The sequence below is a fragment of the Camelus dromedarius genome, chromosome 9, assembly GCF_036321535.1.
Source record: "Camelus dromedarius isolate mCamDro1 chromosome 9, mCamDro1.pat, whole genome shotgun sequence".
NCBI classification, from domain to species: Eukaryota; Metazoa; Chordata; class Mammalia; order Artiodactyla; family Camelidae; genus Camelus; species Camelus dromedarius.
The window spans coordinates 37,658,240-37,676,661 of NC_087444.1; the positions used below are offsets into that span (position 1 = coordinate 37,658,240).

The following is an 18,422-nucleotide window of genomic DNA, read 5'->3' on the forward strand; positions in this document are numbered from 1 at the left end:
ATATCAGCCCTTGCCCATCCACTTGGCCCTGATACGAAACCATTAACAACAATGAAATAACTACTTGAAAACGCCCAGGCTGTTGGGTCTTTGCCCACCAGAGTGAATTGTAAATGGCACAATTTCTCCAAAGAGCAATTCAGCATCATGCATTGAGATTTAAACAAGTGCCTACCATTGATCTAGAAATTGTTCTAGGATGGAATTCAGTAAAATCAACAGATGCAGAAAGATTTGTGTGTGAGGTTATCATTGGATATAGCAGCAAACCTTTGGAAAGACCCTAAGTGTCCAACCATAGGGAAGTGGTTAAATAACCTGTGTCATCTGTCCATCCATCCATTCAATGGAATGATGTGCATCCGTTCAAAGTGATGCTTATGTGCATTTTTGCTGCCATGGAAACAATAATCACAGTAATAGCATTTATAATGCACCAGGCACTGCTCTAAGCACTGTGCAAGGAATAAACCAGCAACCTTGTGAGGCAGGTGTAATAACAGAATAATGCCCATGTTATAGATGGGGAAATAGCAGTCCAGGAAGACAGAGAGCCAGAGCTCAGTAGCTCATGAGGCACTGGGGGGCTTGAACCCCAACTGCTTTCTAACATCTGCCACTCTGCCTCTCACTGTGACCACACAGATAGAAAAATCAAGGACACAGAACTGCATGTCCAGTCTGATCCACTTTCACAGACAGGGGAAGATGTCTGTTACGCATAGAATAAAAGACTGGAATGGAAATTATCTGTAATGGTGGGAGCCTCTGGGTGGCGGGATTAGGGGCAATTCTCTTCTGTCTGTTTTTGGACTTTCTAAATTATTTGCAACAATTGCTATATTACTTTTATTATAAAAATAGGTAATGAGAAAAGAGAGGTGGGACACAGGACCTGGGTGGCCGGGATCCTGGCCTCTAAAGAGAGATAGAGACCCCTGTGTCCTCTGACTCTGGCCACAGAATCCTAGGGGATGAGTCCGCCTTGGAGACCAGCTTGGGACATTCCTCCCTCTAGGTCTTCTTAGAACCAAAACATAAAGATTGGAAAGAGACCCGAGGATAATCTGGGGCTTTGGTTTTTCATCATTTTGTTTTTGGTGGCAGAACACTTCAAATAAGTCTTACTCACGAAGCAGGGCAAGGAAATGATTATCTTGACATCTAGGACCCAAGCTTCTTTTAGAGAAGAGACTCTTGGAAAATCCCTTGAGGGGACCCTTTGGATGAATGTCAGGTTCTGAGGCTATGATCTAAAAGGAGATAGTGAAGCAAAAAGGACCTTTCTCTATAAGAAATGAACATGATTTTCGGCCTGGGGGAGGGGAGAGGAGAGAGAACTTGGGTACCAAAGAAGCTGGTATGAAAATACTTTGATTCCTGCTTCCCTGATTGGATCCTAACTGATGCAGGGATGAGAGGAAGTTGACTTTGACCTTAGTATTCAGTTTTGGGTGGCTGAACAGACAAATGGCTATTAATTCAATGTCATTTCTGGAATCTGTGAAACTGTGACTCATCAATGATTGAGTGATCATGTAGGTTATCATGAGACCTAATTTACATGACAGGTAATAAATGAGAATGTATATCTTTTGTATATATTGTTAATATCTAAACATTCACATTCAGATATAGGTAAACATTTTTGAAGTATTATAGAGTCAAATCTTTTTGTTTACATTTAGACATTTTATCAATTGTTGAAGTATAAATTAAGAGTAAAATACTGTAATAATTAATTTTGATTATGAAACTTAATTTTGCTAAATCATCTTAACATATTTTCAGTTGACAAGTAAAAAGGGAGATAGAGTAATGGTTAATACAAATATTGAGAGTAATAGCTAGATAACTTTAGGAAGAATATTATTTCTTTTCTGAGCCAACCAATGTTTATAAAATTTAAATAATAAGGCAGAACAGAATAATAGAAATTAGATTATATCACAATTATATTATTCGTAGAGTTGATATTGTACCTGCATTCATAACACTAAACAAAATAAACTTTAATAACTGCAGTTAATTTTTAGTTATTTAATTCTACCTAGGAGTTCTATTTAGGTCATGAGGATTTCAAGAAAATATTTGGGAGTTTTTTCATATCCTGGGAGGATGAATTGGAAATAGAATGTCACCTTTGCTACCTCAAAATAGGAGGAAAAGTTCCCGAATTTTGTACAGTATTCATGATGAATCTGATCCACATGTAATTCAGAATATAAAGAACAAAAGAATGTGTTGGATAAAGGTGAGGCAACCTCCCAATGTCTTGCTTCTCTCCTCACCTCAGTGGAGAGGAAGTATTTATTTCATATCACAAAGGAGAGCTCGGATGCCATGGGGCCACCTGACCTCTGACAGTCCTGAGGAATTATTGTTCCTGCCCTGGGATGTTGACTGTTCAAAACATGACTACTAAAACGTTAAGTATAATACTGCAATAATAATGAAATTTAAAAACAAGATTCTAGGATGGTTGTTTGATCTCAGAAGTGAATTCATGATGGTGTCATTTGGCTTCAGTTGGGACTAAATGCTAGTATTGACCCTTAGTCCTTTGGCCAAAGCATGCATGCCCTGCACCGTCACCATGTATACAACTTGTAACTGCCGGTTTGCTTGTCTGCAAACCCCCTGGACTGTGACATGCATGAGGCAGGGACTGGGGTGCCACTTCTCTGCTTCAGCTCAGCAATGCAATTTCTGGCACTTATAAGCCCTCAATCAATCCTTGTTGAATGAACAAAGTATAGCAGGAGGCAATATTATTATTGTTACTATTATTATGATTATGATTATGATTATGATTACCTAGTGGGCAGCTGTGAGGCAGCTGTTGGGTACAGTCAGGACCTGTACACAGGATGCTCACACCCACCATGTATTAGAATGCTTTTAGTAGCAGGTGGTGAGGAATAGAAAAATCAATGTAAAATGGCTTAAGTAATACAGAGAATTAAAGGAATTTCTTTTATTGAAGTATAGTTGATTTACAATGTTGTGTTTAAAGTGTACAGCAAAGTGATTCAGTTATACATACATATATGTGTGTGTGTGTATATATATTCTTTTTTAGATTCTTTTCCATTAGAGGTTATTATAAGATTTTGAATATATATAGTTCTTTGTGCTGTACAGTAGGTTCTTGCTGTTTATTTTATATATAGTAGTATGTATCTGTTAATCCCAAACTCCTAATTTATCCCTCCCCCACTTTCTCTTTTGGTAACCATATGATTGTTTTCTATGTCTGTGAGTCTGTCTCTGTTTTATAAATAGGTTCATTTGTATTATTGTTTAGATTCCAAAGTGATATCGTATGATATTTGTCTTTCTCTGTCTGACTTACTTCACTTAGTATGATAATCTCTAGGTCCATCCTTGTTGCTGCAAATGGCATTATTTCATTTTTTATGACTGAGTAGTATTCCATTGTATATGCGTGTGTGTGTGTGTGTGTGTGTGTATATACCACATCTTCTTTATCCAATCATCTGTTGGTGGCACGTTTAGGTTGCTTCTATGTAAAGGTTGGCTATTGTAAATAGTGCTGCTGTGAATATTGGGGTGCATGTATCTTTTTGAATTAGAGGCTTTGTCTTTTCGGGATATATGCCCAGGAGTGGGATTGCTAGATCATACAGTGACTCTATTTTTAGTTTTTTAAGGAATCTCCATACTGTTTTCCATAGCGGCTGCACCAATTTACATTCTGAGGGAATTTCCTGACTCACATGGCTGGAGAGTCCAAGGTTGGGTGGGCATTTGGGAGGTCGCTTCCCTAGCCGGCAAGGTTATAGGGCTGCCCTGCACAGCCCGCTTTAATCTCAGACTGCAGCCTTTGCAGTTGTGACTGTGCCTTTCCCCCAACTCTGCAAAGCCCAGGAGAGAAGGGAACTTCTCTTCCCCAGCCATCAAACGAATGTCCTGAGCTGCGCTCTGATTGGGCCAATTGGGTCACATGCCCACCTTGTGCCAATCACTGAGTCAGAGAGGATGGGATTCAGCTGATCATTTTAGGCAAATAGGGTCCATCAGACAGGCTCTCGGTGACCAGGGGCAGGGGTAGAATGGAGTCCAGAATGGGCAGGGTGGGTGTATTAGTTTCCTATTTCTTCATAACCAATCACCACAAACTTAGTGGCTTAAAATAACACACATTTTGCTATCTCACAGTTTCTGTGGTTCAGGAGTCTGGGTGTGGGTTAAACAGGGGCTTCGGGTCTCATCAGGCTCTACTCATGGTGTCAGCTGAGCTTCGGGGACCTCTTCCAAGCGCACCGGTGGTTGTCAGAATTCATTTCCTGGTGCCCTAGGACTGAGGTCCCTGTTGCCTCCTGGCTGTGGCAGGGGACAGCTCTCAGCTCTTAGAGCTGGCCCTCAGGTCCTCGCCGCATGGCCTCTCCTCTCATAGCACAGCTGCTTGCATCTTCCATGTCTCTCTGACTTTTCCCATCTCTGATCTTGAGACCCTTTCGTAAAGGCTCACCTGATTAGATCAGGTCCACCCTCCCAAATCGTCTCCCCTGTGATTAACCAAAGTCAGCGTATTAGGGCCCTTAATTGCATCTGTAACATCTCTTCAGCTTGGCCGTTTAAAGTAACCTAATCAGAGGAGTGACACCCCAGCATCTTCAGGGTGTTGGTCCATATTCAAGGGGAGGGGATTATACAAAGTGTGTACATCAGGGTATGGGAATCATGGGCACAACCTTACAGTCTGCCTATCACAATTGGTGAGCATCACCCCTATTTCTCATCCCCTTTCAGATCTTGTCCAGATGTCCTGACCTCCAGTCCCAGCTGGGCCCACTGGGACAGCAGTCTCCAAAGAGAGACATCTTTATCCCTTCTGCCTCTGCGTCTACTGGGTATAGAGCCTCCGTTCTGGAAGAAGCACCAGAATCCCTCAGGGTGAGTTAGCAGCTGGAAGAAATGTCAAACTCCAGTGGTGACCAAGACCGTCCGAGGCTTGGCCTAACATTTTAAGAACAAACTGTGAAGTCTTTACTTACCAGATGACTTTATTTGGGGCTTCCTAGGTGCCAACAATTGCCCTACCTATCTTGCCTCCATTATCTAATTGAACCATCCCAACAACCCATGAGATTGTCATTAGTGGAATTTCCACTTTATTCCCGTTTTAAAAAGAAAACAGGGGCTCACACAGGCTAACTCAATTGCCCCAAGCAGTATGGCCAGCAGGTGGCAGAGCTGGGACTTGAACCTGAGGTCCCGCTGACCCCCAAAGCACATGGACTTCCCTCCTCAGGTAGCAGGCCTCCCTCAGAATGTTGCAGGCCATGCAACCCAGCTCCACATTTTGCTGATGGGAGAAAAGGGGAGACTAGGTTCAAGGTCCCCACCCAGAAGGTCAGCGGCATTATTGGTTTAATTTCATGTCTGAGCCTGGGGCTTGCAGACCAAATCCGCATGCGGGGGACAATATCGACTTTGTCCATTCCCCATGCCTGGGAGCCTCACGCCTGGGATCTGTTGAGTTAGAACTTGCAGGCTTTCGAGCGCCCTCCACAAGGGAAATCCTCACAGAAAATCCATTCGTTGCCAGTTGGAGAAGAAAATGCTGGTTGCTTTTTAATTTACTTTGTGAAATGGCTGCTGCTGGGCGTGAGTGAGGGCCACCAGATCGTGGGGCCAGAGCCAGGCACTTTGGTACCTGAATCCTACTCAGGAGGCTGCGGGGGCAGGGGTTCCAGAACACCGCCTGGATGTTCCCTGCTGAAACAACGTTGCAAAACTCTGAGCACACTCTGGAGCTGGGCTCTTTGCTTCAAGGCATTTTAATTACTCAGTGAGCTGGCAGCCCGGGAGGCATGGCCGGCCGGGAGGACATCAGCAGTTTGGCTGAAATGACGTGGCCCAGATGTTGCTGCTGACTCCAGCTGCGCTCTGCTCTGTTACGCCCGGCCAACGCTCCCTGCCAGTGCTGTCCCATAGAAACAGAATATGACCCACGGATGTAGTTTTCAATTTCCTAGTAGCCACAAAGGAAATTGGTAAACTATTTTAATACTATTTTTTATTTAACCTAATATAGTAAAAAAAAATACTTTCAACATATAATCAATATAAAAATGAGTATTTTATTCTTTCCATTGCAGAAAGTCTTGCAAATCCAGTGTGTTTCACACATACGGCACATCTCAATTTGGACTAGCCATGTTTCAAGTGCTCAGTAGCCACAGGCTGTATTGGTTTTCCACCTCATGTAGATCTTATCAGCCTCCTCTGCTCAAAGACCTTCCATGGCTCCCTATTGCCCAACCTGTTGGAGCCAGCCATATATTACAGTAATTTTGTTTCTGCCTGCTTCTTTACAACACTAAGAGTTTTTCTGGGATTGAACAGGACACCTATTTTGCACCTACTGTGTCCTAGTGGGAAGTTCCCTGAGCCATGTTAATTGTATTTTCCATCAGCCCTTAATAAATCTTCCTGGGATACATGAACGCATGAGTCATTGTGTTAAAAGCTTTATGCAACTTTCTGATTTAATTCTCAGTATAACTCATGAGGTAGTGTTACCGAATGCAAGTTCGTGTGCCTGCTGCACCATGAGGCCAAACTAAAACATCGGAGTTTGGAACAGAGAAGGGTTTATTGCAGGGCCGAGCAAGGAGGATGGGGTGGCTCATGCCCAAGAAAACCCTGAACTCCCTGAAGGGTTTCAGCAAAGCATATTTAAAGGCCAGGTGAGGGAGGCGGGTCGCAGGGTATGTTCAGCTTGTGCACAATACTTTGGTTGATGTTGAGGTAACAGGGCGGTCAGTGTCATCAACCCCTAGGCACCAGAAGGTCTCTCGATCATCAAGTAGTTAATTTCTTTCCTTTGGTGGTGATTTTTAGCATCTGAAAAACCCAGGAAATATACATGAGATACTATTATCTGGGTACTTCAGAGGACGTGGGGAGGGGTCTGACCCTGGAAGGCTGCACAGGGTCCTGCTCAGTTACAGTAGGTATTTAATCTCCACTTTACAGATGGAGATCAAACTTAGATTTGTTGGATTCCAAGTGGCTCTCTCAGCTACGTTTTGACCATTCTGGCACCTTTGCTGGACACATTCTAGGTTCTCAGAGAACGCGTATTAACTGTACTGAATTGAGATCATAGCTTTTTGGCTCTTTCTTGGGACGAGCATATGGAAGTGATAGGAGGGGCCGGGAATCTACTGACTCATGTGTCCTTCTTGGGCATCGGGATGTGTATCAGCTTGGGCCCCAGGAGCGCTGACAGCAGCCTCTGTGGGACCTGGATTGAGCAGAACCAGCGCTCTTAGCAGTCAGGCAGCAAACTGGCAGGCCTCCACCAGCGCACGCTGAATGCCCCTCCCTGCATCAGGCTGATAACTGGTGCTCAGCGTCACTGGCTTCCTGAGCCACTGCTGTTTATGTGATGCATGAGTCACATGTGTTTATTGCCAGAAAGGATGATGCTTAGCTTTGGTGCCTTTTTAGAGCACCATAAAAATAAAGATGAGCAACTAATAAAATGTCAAAAGAAAATTTCGATTAGAATTACCTCCCCCCCAGAAAAGGCCGGTGTTATTGTGCATCCTTTTAGTGAGTTCCCTCTAATTAGTCAAATGAATACGCAGTCCTCTCACTTGGGTGTGTGTTTGTTTGCTTTAAAGCATTATAATTATATTGCCCTGCTTTGGAAACTTCTGGGAACCGGAAACTCCACACATGGGCTTTGGCTAAGAGGAATGTGAGCCAGCAGTGTGGCTGGGATGAAACTACCTGCCTGTGGAAGTTACGGGGTAAGCATTCAGAAGTTGGCTGCGCCTTGCCCTGCCCTTACTGAAACACCCTCAGTGGGTCCCTAGGGCTTGCTTTCATCACTTCAACTCCACTCCATACAGGGGAAAGGGAACGGGGCAGGGAGCCTACAGAGAGCCTGGAGAGGTGAGTTCTGCAGGACCTTGGGCGATTCCCAGATCTCTCCACCTCTTACTCTTTGATGAAACAGGAGGCAGGTCTAGCTGCCCCAGCCCTGAAGCAATGCTGATTTCCATCACCATCACCCAGCTCTCCCCTTCCCAAGCCTGCAGTTTCTCCACATCTCCCTCTTCTTGTAAGGAAACATTAGAACTTCAGTTTTTATTTATTTTTGTGTATGTTTGAATATACATGTATACATAGCTATTAACATAATAGAACACAGATATACCTAATAAATGAATACTGATAGATAGGTGGGTGATGTGTCCTGAAAAACCTTTGTACTAAAAATTCTGTGTGATTAAAAAAAATGAAGACCAATAGTAGGAAGAATGAGGACCACATAGATGAAATAAATTGGAGTCTGAAGACCTGTCTAGGATGCTGGTCCTCCCCTCTGGCTAAATGGATGGCCTCGGGCAGTGCTTGACCTTCCTTGTTCTGAAATGAGGCGAATCTAGTCTGGATAGTTCATTTTAAGGAGGTGATTCTGAGGGATGAATTACATAATGCATGGGAAACTATGGTAAATATATCCTCTATCAAATGAATGGGGCAAACACAATGGGGCCGTTCACAGGGGCACCTTCTTGCAGCAGGCCCTGTGCTGGGTTTTATACACTTTTGCTCAGGAATGATTACAGAGCTCCAGAAAGTGGGGATTATTATTAACAGCTCAAGGGAGCATTTCCAAGAGGTGGGGGCTTGGTCAAGGTCACACAGCTGGTCTGTGTTCCTGCCTTGATTTTGAGTCTAAGGCTCACGATCTTACTGTGTCAGACTATCATCTGATCTTCAGCGCTCACACCGTAGCCTGTAAATCAGTTTGACAGTTTTCTTCGTGCCTTGTTGGTGGCCTCGGATAGATTTGCTCATTTAAGATGCCACTGACCTTATCTAATAAAAGGAACCAGGATCCAAGGAGTCTGTTTAATTCATTATTAAAGATCATTTCCTGTTATTATCTTCCCTGTAGCAAAATTAGCTGTTAACTCTCCTGTTAGCATAACCCAGCCAGTATTACTAGGAAATTAAGAAAAAAATCAGTTCAGTGATATGTGAGCTGAGCTCAGGGAATTCCCCATCTTTGGTGCATATTAACATTATGCCTTAGAAGTTGAGGAAATGTTCTGTTAAGTGGGAAAAGAGTTGCAGAAATTTTACTTTCAAAAGTCAAGTTAGAAGTTACTTTTTTTTTTTCCCAAGTCAAATTAATTTTTGTCTCAGGGCAAGAAAAAGTAAATTAAAAATCACACACTGCCACCTCCTCCCAGGCCTGGTTCCTCCTGGGTTTCCATCCCAGTTGGCCAGAGTTTCGGGTTTCTCTAGCCCAGTTTGGGCCTCAGAGGATGCCTAGCTGCGGAGTTTCTGCTCCTGGAGCCCCTGACTACGGCAGGGTGGGGCAGCCTGCTCGTCCTGCCCCCTGCCTCCTCTTCCAGGTCTTTCCCTTTCTCCTGGGCAGTTGTTGGGGGTGAGGAGGCGGGGAGAGAACTGCGTTCCTGGTGCCACATGGAGGGCCTGTGTTTCATGACACAGGGTGGACACGAGGTTGCTGGGACTCTGACCACCCTCCCAGCCACTGGGCAGCGAGGTGCTCACGTAGACCAGGTAGGTGGGCAAGGAGGAAGTGAGGAGCTCTGGACAAAAGGACCAGGCAGCGAGCAGGTGCTTCTAGGTAGGAGGAACCCAAATGCACGAGAGGCCTCAGCTCACCATCTGCAGCCACCTGGGCCCATGCCCGGCTGTGTGTGTGTGTGGGGTGGGCACACAGCAGCCTGGTCTGGCCAAGGAGCCACTGGGCTTGGAATTGAGGACCTGGGTGGATTCCTAGCTCCCTCCACTGACTTTCTTACGACCTCAAGCTCATCTCCCACCTACTTTGAGCATCAGTTTCTTCACTTGGAAGATAGACATTTGCTAATCTCTGGGGTTCTAGCAAGGGTTGCAGATGGCGAGCTTCTTCTGGAGGCTTCACCAGCACAGGTCTCCAAAGTTTCAGCACAGCCATAGGTGACAGCACTTGGCCAGGGACACAGGAGGGGGCATTACTTGCAGAGTCCCAGGCGTGTGCTGGGAACTTTACTGGGCTCACAACGCATTAGTTTTTGCTCAAGGGTTCTTGTGGCTCAAGGGTTCTTGTGATTCAAGGTTCTTGTAATTCTCAAGAATGTTAGGGTTAGAATAATCCCAGAATGTTTACACAGTCAGGGATCATGGGAAGCCCCAGCAGGGTGGCCAGCTTGTCCTGGTTTGTCCAGAACTTTCCTGATTTTACTGCTGAAGACCTGTGCCTGGGGAACCCTCCCCTCCTGGACACCCCGGCCCCTGACTCCAGGCACAATTCTAGGCAAAGTGCAATAGCTAGTTACCCTTCGGATCTCCCTTGTTTTAGAGACGAGAGGCAGGATCACAGATTGGCTTAAAATCATAAGGCTAGGGTGTGGCAGAGCTGTTCATAACCCAAATCTATGACTTTGGGCAAAAATGGAATCCTGCCTGGCTCCTGCCCGAGCAGGACTCACGTTCCACGAGTGGGGAGCATCCAAAGCAATGAAGTTGCCCTCGGTTCATCTCACCTGTTGGTATCTGACTTACAATTGTTCTCTGTTAACTTCATTATCTTTAATTTGCAAGAACTGTAGCCATCAGGAAACCTCTGGATACTTTCTCTGTAATGAAACACAATTTGATTACACATCATCAGAGTTCCCTGGTGGGACAGACTTTTATGGAGGGTTTCAGCCTGCCCTGGCCACTTCAGCATCTCTACTAGCCTTTGAGGCGGGGGTCCAGTGGAGGCCACTGAAGTCCCCTGCTGGGGAAGGGGGCCCCCAGCCCCCAGCTGGCCCATTTGCTGACGGCAGCTGTTGAAAATCCATTCTTTCATGAACACACAGGTGAGGGGTGTTTTTTGTGGGTCCCTGGACCTAGCATACCAGCAATGCCTTGCAGATTCACCACAAAATTTTGATCCGTGTGTAAAATTTACTTTTTGTTGCAACTGCCAATCGACATTATCATGGCCAATATCAACATGTATGTTTATGGGTCATTAGAGAGCTTTGGTTTGTGCATGTTTAAGTGGCTTGGGGAGCATTAACCCTCCTCCAAACAGCCTTACAGGGGAAGGGAAAAACCTGGTGGGCAGTGTCCTCATTGTGGTTCTCTGATGGAGCAGTGAGACGTGGTAACATGCTGCCTGGGACACAGGGGTACTTAGTGAGCTTCATTTGAAGGCTTGTATCCTGTCCTGTGTGCCAGACACTTAGCACTAATACTTTATTATGCCTGCCACAGACACCAGGAAGCTGAGAACCACAGTCCCCGAATCCTTATTTTCTTCTGCCCGCTCATGCTCATCAGATGCTACACTTCCCTCTAGCCTCAAACCTTCCCTGACCCTTGTATCTCCCCTTCCTCCCTGCAGCTTGGAGCAAACACAGCATCCGAACACACTGGAATCGCAGCGCTGTCTTAACACAAGGACTCAGAATCACACCGATGAATTCCTGGACCCAGTTGTGCCTGACACCAGCTTCCTGTGTTTGAGTGAGTCACTTAATCTTTTAGAGCTCAGTTTCCTTAATTGGGAAATGGGGTTCATAACCACCCACATGGGTCACGGTAATGAATGAATGGGACAGCACATGGGAGAGGATTAGGAATTTGTCAATAACCAATGGGCAAGGCGAGACTGGGGTTATGTATGGGTCTGCCCTTGGCCAGTTGCAGTCTTGGGGGGGCTCTTTGGCTTCTCTGGGCCTCAGTTTCCTTAACTGTAGAATGAGGGTCAGTGTAGCAGTAATTGCATAGTGTTCTGATAAGGCTGGAAAGATATGCACGTTCAAGCATTGAGAGCAGGGCCCGAGTCTGGCATGGATGGTGCGCCTTGGATAGGGTGATACGGTGGCCCCTACTCTACATACAGTGCTCTTTTTTTATTCTTGTAGAAGTCTTCTTTATTTGTACTAAAATATATTGTAATAGTATTTTTTTCCAATTTTTTAAAAATTGAAGTATAGTCAGGTTAGAATGTTGTGTCAATTTCTGGTGTACAACATAATGTTTCAGTCATACGTGTAGATACATATATTTGTTTTCATATTCTTTTTCATTATAGGTTACTATAAGACATTAAATATAGTTCCCTATGCTATACGGTAGAAACTTGTTGTTTATCTATTTTACATATAGTAGTTAGTATCTGCAAATCTCCATCTCCCAGTTTAACCCTTCTCATCCTCTTTCCCCTCTGGTAACCATAAATTTGTTTTCTTTGTCTGTGAGTCTGTTTTATAAATAAGCTCATTTATGTCTTTTTTTTTAGATTCCACATATAATTGATATCATATTGTATTTTTCTTTCTCTTTCTGGCTCACTTCACTTAGAATGACAATCTCCAGGTCCATCCATGTTGCTGCAAATGGCATTATTTTATTCTTTTTTATGGCTAAGTAGTATTCCATTGTGTAAATATACCACAACTTCTTTATCCAGTCATCTGTCAATGGACATTTAGGTTGCTTCCATGTCTTGGCTATTGTGAATAGTGCTGCTATGAACATTGGGGTGCATGTATCTTTTTGAATTAGAGTTTTCTCCGGATAGATGTCCAGGAGTGGGATTGCTGGATCATAAGGTGACTCTATTTTTAGTTTTTTGAGGAATCTTCATACCATTTTCCATAGTGGCTGCACCAAATTACTTTCCCTCCACAGTGTAGGAGGGTTCCCTTTTCTCCACACCCTCTCCAACATTTACTGTTTGTGGACTTTTGAATGATGGTCATTCTGACTGATGTGAGGTGATAGCTCACTGTACTTTTGATTTATATTTCTCTGATAATTAGCAGTCTTGAACATTTTTTCATGCATTGGCCATTTGTATGTCTTCATTGAGAACTGCTTGTTTAGGTCTTCTGCCCATTTTTGGATTGGATTGTTTGGGTTTTTGTTGTTGTTGAGTTGTATGAGCTGTTTGTATATTCTGGAGATTAAGCCCTTGTCAGTTGTATCATTTGAAAATACTTTTTCACATTCTATAGGTTTTATTTTGTTTATGGTTTCCTTTGCTGTGCAAAAGCTTATAAATTTAACTAGGTCCCATTTGTTTATTTTTGCTTTTATTTCTATTGCCTGGGTAGACTGCCCTAGGAAAACATTGCTAAGATTTATGTCAGATAATGTTTTGCCTATGTTTTCGTCTAGGAGGTTTATAGTGTCTTGCCTTATGTTTAGACTTTAAGCCATTTTGGGTTTATTTGTGTGTATGGTGTGAGGGAGTGTTCTAGCTTCACTGATTTATGTGGTGCTGTCCAGCTTTCCCAACACTACTTGCCAAAGAGGCTGCCTTTTCTCCATTGTATATTCTTGCTTGCTTAGACAGTGCTCTTATTAAGCTGTCTGTGTTGGCATCAAGTGGTAAACTCCTGGGTGTTCAGTTACAGAAGGAGAGACCAGGAGAGGTAGCGTGAGTGCCCCAGGGTTTAGCTCAAGTGAAAGGCAAGGCCAAGCCTGGACACAGGCTTTGGGTCTTTCTGACTGAAAGGTCAGCCTGGGTCCAGGAGGAGAGTCTTATCTGCACAAGAAGATGGATGAAACCTCTGGTCCTTCCAGTCACCAACAAGAGGAAGCTGAGTGAGGCACACAGGGTGCTGCTCAGGAGGACAGATTCTAGTCCTCATTATGCCACAAATCTGCTGTGTGACCTTGGACAAGTCACTTTTCCTCTCTGGTCCACTCAATGTCTCCATTTCTAATATTGGAGAATTAGATTGAACTGTCTCTAGGATCTCTCCGTTCCCCCTCATTCCATGATTTTCTAGGTACCATCTCTTCATTTCTCACTCATCCACATTCTTGTTTCCAATCTCATCTCTGCCTTCCAGCTAGAATGCACATTCCTGGAGGCCAAGAATCCTCCCTAGAGGAGTCTGGTAGGTGACCCACACACGTGGAATCAGGGTCTGGGGTTGTGTAAAATAGTAGAAAATATGCATATTGTTCTCTGTCCCTGGTTCCTGGCACTGAGTTCCTAAAACCTTCAGAATTTCCTAGGTCATAAGAGCACCAGAAACATCTGTTATGTTTTGAATTGCCCCCGGTTTCTGATACAGAGCTTCTAAATCCCTTGGAATTTCATAGGAGTGTCTTTTGTTCTAATGGGGTGACAGCTTCAGGATGGGGACTGGTCCCCAGAAAGGCCCAGCATGATTAGAAGCTTGGAACTTTCAGCTCCACCCCTCATCCTCTGGGGAGGGGAAAGGGGTTGGAGATTGAGTTAATGATTGATCATGATAAACCCTCTGTAAGAACACAGAGAGCTTCTGGGTTGGTGAACACAGCCATGTGCTGGGAGAGGGGTGCACCCCAGCTCCATGGGGACAGAAGCTTCTGTGCTCTCAGGACCCCATGTATCTGTTCACCTGGCTGTTCATCTGTATCCTTATTATATCCTTTATAATGAACTGGTAAACATTAAGTGTTCCCCTGAATTCTGTGTGCCATTCTAATAAATTATTGAATCCAAGGTGGGGATCACGGGAACCCCAACTTACAGCCAGTTGGTCAGACGTGGAGGTAAAAATTGGATTCTGAAGTGGGGCCAGTTTTGTGGGGACTGAGCCCTTAACGTGTGGGATCTGATGCTAAACCCAGGGAGACCATGTTGGGACTAAATTGAATTGTAGGACACCCAGCTGGCGTCGTCAGAGGCTTGCTTGATGTGTGGGAAACCCACGCATCTGGTGTCAGAAGTGCTGCGAGTGTAGTAGCAGGGTGACTAGTAGAAGAGAAACACAGGGGTATTTTTCCAATTCTGATCGCACAGCAATAAAATCGGGGTCACCTCTGGGGGTGGAGGTAGGGTGAGGGGAGCATGTGGTTCCACCCCATCCCTCAGCTTCTTAGAGGAGAAACTGTTTTAATTATTAGAAACACATTACACAAAAGTGCATGAAAACAGCTATTTAAATTCTACTTGTGTTTGGCAATGCCAAGATCAGGAAATTTCCATCAAGGTAGATGACAGAAGGGAAACAAAAGCACAACATGTCGCCGGGACTCAGCTTGAGATGACGCCTCCGTCGTTCCATTGTCGGCTGCCCAGATGGGGTAGCGCCCCGTTTTGCACTGGAGCGGCGTTTATTCACACGGATTCCTCTACGATGTCGCCTTTCCTGGTTCACAGTATTCTTGCTCTCCCTCACTGGTTCCACGCATCCAGCCGTAGCTGCCTGTGGTTTCTCTCCTTCTGTGCTTGTTTGAAAACAGTGTCAAAGCAAATCTCCTTTATCTCGCTGTGAATCCCTCGGGGGCTCCCCACTGTTCCAAGAGTCTCCTCTCTCTCTCTGCCCTTCTCTCTCTTTTCCTACTTACTAAGATTATTCTCACCGGATTCAGATTTCTCAGGGCAGGTCACCCAGGTGTCCTGTGCTTTGCAGGGCTGGATATCAGCCTTGCCTTGGAAGGCAGGGATGCTGAGGACCACAGGTGGGGCGCACGGCCACTTGTCTCCCGTCCCTCCTGCCGAATATTTAAGAAGTGTTGAGCTTGTGGGGAAAAGAAGGAATGAGGTGCTTCTTGATGTGGGGAAGGTCATGGCCAGAGAATCAGAAGACTTGAATCCTGCTCTGCGCCTAGCTTGCTGAGGGCCATGGGTGAGTCACTTTACCACCTGGGACGCAGTTTCCCCATATGCAAAAGGAAGGCCTCGGGGCAAGCAAACCGTAAAGCCCATCTCAGGCTCTAAAAGGAGAGGAGACATGACTGGCTCAGGAAGTCCTGCCTGAGGCCGGGTGCCGTCCCAGGTGCTTTATAACACCCTCCACATCGTCATAAAAAAAAAAATCTTTTGAGGAAGGCGTTACCAGCCTGATTTTACAAACGGGGCAACCAGGGTTCCAAGAGATCAACCCTTGTCCTGTGAAACCTTTATGAAGCCAGAGACCAAATCCAGATTTTTTTCTAACCCTAGAGCCCATTTCTCTAACTCTAGAGATTGCTCCAATTCTACCCTCTCAAAAAATGACACTTCGGTGCTCCTCTCAGAGACGTCTGTTTTCCTGCCTCCATGTGTACAGTGTGCTCCATGTCTTGCAGAACTTTTCTTTCAGAAATTTGCCAAAGGACAAGGGATGCATTATGTCTTCAAGTTTTGGCAACTTCACACAATAACCTTAACAGCCTTTTGGCTTCCCCCTCCTGGGGATGGCATTTCAAGTACGCGTGGTCATGGAGTGCCTGTGATTTAAAATGCTCATGGAGGACCCTTACCCCAAGCTGTCTTTATTGGCTGTCTCCCTGTCCCTGGCTTCCTGGCCATCGCCGGCACTGCATGCCCCCTCCCTACTCATCTCCTCTTGAGATTGAGAGGGTCAGTGTCCCCCCTCCCCAGCCGCAAGCCTAAATTCTGTTAGCACAGCCAATGGGCTCCACTGAGCCTTTCAAGCTCACTGGCAATTTGGATGTCAGTAGCTAAGAAAATCAAGCTTAATATTTGATGACATTACAAAGTCAACCTGTTCTCTTTTCAGCTCAGATAGAATTAAAAAGCAAGTGTTCTCACCAGGACACTCCCCTGAGGAAGTGGGAGACAGTTGGTCTGGGAGCCACAGTGGGTTGGTGGGGGCACACGGGGCTGGGAGTTGGCAAGCTTGGGCTCTGGTTTTGGCTTGGAAGCCAACTAGCTGTTGACCTTGGGCAAGGCTCACCCTCTCTGAGTTTTAAACTTCTTCCTGCATGACTAAATGATTGTTCAGGCTAGGAGTACTCTGAGGAATGGTGTTCTCTTAAATACAGGATCAGCTTGTGGGGATGTTTCTATACTCCATGCAAACTTCAGGAGAAGCTGAGGCTTTTTGAGGGGAGGGGTCAGAAGAGCAAGGAGGTGCCCGGGGAGACCAGGTGAGGAAGTCTGGGCAAAGGAACCAGCTCTATTGCTGGGGCCCGTGAAATGTTCAGGATGCCTGGTCACTGTACTTGGGTTCCAGAGTTGAAGTGCAGAAGCTTTGAGGAGCTGGAGGAGCAAACAGGTGATGTGGGTGAATCCAGGCTTCTGTTTCTAGGAGTCTCTAGTTTGATGCTCAAGAGAGGCTCTGGGTTCAGTCACCACCAGACTCAAACCTGTCCTGTTGCCTCAGCTTCCGCAGCATCTGCACACGGTAGGTGTGTAGTAAGAGTCTGTAAAACAAGTCAGTTGGGCAGAAGCCTGTTTCCAAATGGGGGTGTCTCTTCATGCACCCTTAGGATGGCTTTCTTTGACTTGGAGTCTGGACTGGCTTGAGGGAGAAGGCAGGACTTGTGGGGAGGCGTGCACTGGAGCAGGCATGATGTCAGGTCTCCCACTGCCATGCTGGGACTCGGGGCAGGCGTCTATGTCCAGAGGTATATTTGAAGACCAAACAGGAAACTGAAGCAAAAGCTCTGTTGCAGGGTTTGGTGACACAGGAGAGCAATGGGATCCCTGAAAGCAGATGAGCTCATCTAAATACCCACAAAAGAAAACTCATTTCATTCTCTAGAGAAAGCCACCATGTTATATGTTGACCCAGAGAGTCTCCCTTGTTTCATGTAATTATTACCAGATCAAAGTTTTCTGGGAGACCCCAAATGACTTGGCAGTTACTTTGATAGAAAGAGATCTCCCCCTCATCTCAGAAGCATGTTTGGAATGGCTTAGACATAAACAAGGCTAATGTCGCTAGGACCTCTGAATGCAGAGGCATTTAATCACCCAGGAGCTGGGAATTCTAGATGATGATATCTTATGGGAGATAGTCCCTCAGACGGGAAGCTCCATCGTGGACCATCTTTGAAAGCAAATGTGTTTTATCAACTTTCTCTTAGAGTACCACGATCTTTACATGCAGAAAGAGCCATGTTGTCATGATTTTCTTTGAATATTTTTCCATTGAATGATTTCTGGCTTGGTGCAGTCCTTTGAAGATCAGATACTAAAGAAACTATGAAAGATGTTTTCCTTTTAAGGCTGTCTAAAATATGATACAAAACCCAGAAGCCACAAAAGAAGATAATAAATTCAATTCCATTAAAAGGGATTTAGCTAAATGCACCATGAACAAAATCAAAAGACAAACATCGAATGGAAAGATACTTGTAGGCTGTGTCACAGAGGAAGGGCTGGATTCCCTAATATATATAAAGAGATCCTGCAAATCAATAACCGAGAACTGTGAGCTCAACAGAAAAATGGGCAGAAGATATGAATAGAGTCCATGGTGAAGGAAGCAAAACTTCTTAAGCACAGGAAAAGTTGCTTAGTCTCACTAGTAAGAAATGAAAATTAAAACTGTATTGAGATGATCTATTTCATTTTTCAGATTGGAAAAGATCAGAAAGTTTGAAAATACCAATATAGTAAGTTGTGTGTGTGTGTATGTGTGTGACGGTGGTGGTAGTACAGATTTTTATCACTTTCATGGGGGAGCAAC

General features: G+C 44.9%; 1 long non-coding RNA gene across 1 annotated transcript in view; it reads left to right on the forward strand.

The window, feature by feature from the left end:
* The first annotated feature begins 7,721 nt into the window (after positions 1–7,721).
* Positions 7,722–18,422, forward strand: part of LOC105093786 (uncharacterized) — a 463,250-nt gene continuing 452,549 nt past the window's right edge. The window contains exons 1-2 of the long non-coding RNA XR_010382533.1: positions 7,722–7,790; positions 11,399–11,520. This is a non-coding gene — a long non-coding RNA (uncharacterized LOC105093786). The remainder of the gene's footprint in view (positions 7,791–11,398; positions 11,521–18,422) is intronic.